Genomic DNA, 1890 nt, shown 5'->3' with positions numbered 1-1890 from the left:
AAGGGAGCACCCGTAAGACTGGCAGCCGATTTCTCAAAAGAAACTGTGCAGGACAGAAGGGCTTGGCTCAAAGTATTCAAAGTGTTGAAAACCTGGGATCTGCAACCAAGAATAGTTTCTCCAGCAAAGCTATCATTTAGAGTTGAAGAACAGATAAAGAGCTTCCCAGACAAAGATAAGCTAAAGGAACTTATCACCACCAAATCAGTATTATAGGAATTGTTGGAGGGACTTCTTCAAGAAGAAAAAACATGTATCAAAAACATTAATAAAGAATTATAATAACTACATTCCTATCAACAAGTACCTCAAATGGAAAAGAATTAAACGCTCCAACAAAAGATAGGGAAGCTGAATGGATAAGAAAACAAGCCCCCTACATACGCACCTACGAGAGACTCGCTTCACGTTAAAAGACACACACAGACTAAAAGGAAAGGGATGGAAAAAGATGTCGCCTTGATGGACCTAGAGGGTACTGCGCTGAATGAAGTCGAGTCAGATAGAGAAAGACAAATGCCACGTAATTTCACATGCACGTGAAAGCTAAAGAATAAAATAAACAACAACAATGACAAAAATGGAAACAAACTCATAGACACAGAGAACATTCTGAGGGCTACTAGACAGGTGGGGGGTTGGGGGAGACGGTGAAAAGGGACGAAGGGATTAAGAAGTACAAATGGATAGTTTCAAAATAGTCACGGAGCTAGAAAGTGCAGTGTAAGGAAAATAGTCAACAATGTTGTAAAAAATATATAAGGGGGAAGAGGGGTTCCTGATTTTGTGGGGTGATCACTTCGTGAATCATATAGCTCTCTAATCACTATGTCGTACAACTGAAACTAATATATTATTGTGTGCCAACCATAACTGAAAGAACTTATTGAATTATACAATGTAAATATGAGCAACTAATCGTACTTCAGTAAAGCTGGGGGAAGAAACAGAAGAAAATCCTGTCACATGCTACAACATGGATGAAGCTTGAGGACATCGTGCTAAGTGAAATAAGCCGGTCACAAAAAGACAAGTATCATATGACTCCACTTATAGAGGCACCCACTGTAGTCAGATTCACAGAGACAGAGAGCAGACTAGCGCTTGCCAGGGGCGGGGAGCGGAGCGTCGGAAGTCGTTTGTCTTGCGAGATGAAAACTTTCTGCGTGCGTGTACGTGAATATCATTAACAATACCTGACCGTACATTTAAAAACGGTTAACATGGTAAATTTTATGTTAGGTGTATTTTACTCCAATTAAAAAAGCGTTTAACAGGCAGTCTCATTACCTTGCAGCTATAATTCGGATGGCGGTTCCTGCAGAATGGCGGGCTTTCCTCCCGGGACAGACGGCACTTGGCAGGGGAGCCCGCTCACTGGAGTGGGGATTGCCCAGCTCCGCCCAGATGGAGGTTTTTCTTCTTCAACGAGGTCTGTGGGCACAGAGCTGACTTTCACACCATTACTGCTGGAGGGGCGGGGCGGGGCGGGGCGAACCTCCTCCGTTTGTACACGGGTGTAGACCAGCGTCTCTCCACCTCCACACTGTCTGGTTCTTTGTCATGGGGGCCATCTTGGGCACTGCCAGATGTTCAGCAGAGTCCCTGGCTTCTAACCACCAGAAGCCAGGAGGAACGCCCCCACCCAGTCGCGACAACCAAAATGTCTGCGGACTTTGGCAGATGTCATCTGGGGGAAAGAAAATCACCCCATTTGAGAACCATCGGTGTAGAAGGTTTGGGCCAAGGTCACGCAAAGTCTACATGTAACCCCAAATCTTCTCATTTCCCATTTTCCAAATTTCCCCTTCCTCCCTGCCGCAGAGTTATTCTCCACGTAAGGTCCCTCGAGAGCCACCACCCACCCTCCTCTGCCCCGCTCCGTGGCCC

Source organism: Pteropus vampyrus, unplaced genomic scaffold (assembly GCF_000151845.1).
Source record: "Pteropus vampyrus isolate Shadow unplaced genomic scaffold, Pvam_2.0 Scaffold178, whole genome shotgun sequence".
In the NCBI taxonomy this organism is placed as follows: Eukaryota; Metazoa; Chordata; class Mammalia; order Chiroptera; family Pteropodidae; genus Pteropus; species Pteropus vampyrus.
This window is presented reverse-complemented; position numbering follows the sequence as displayed.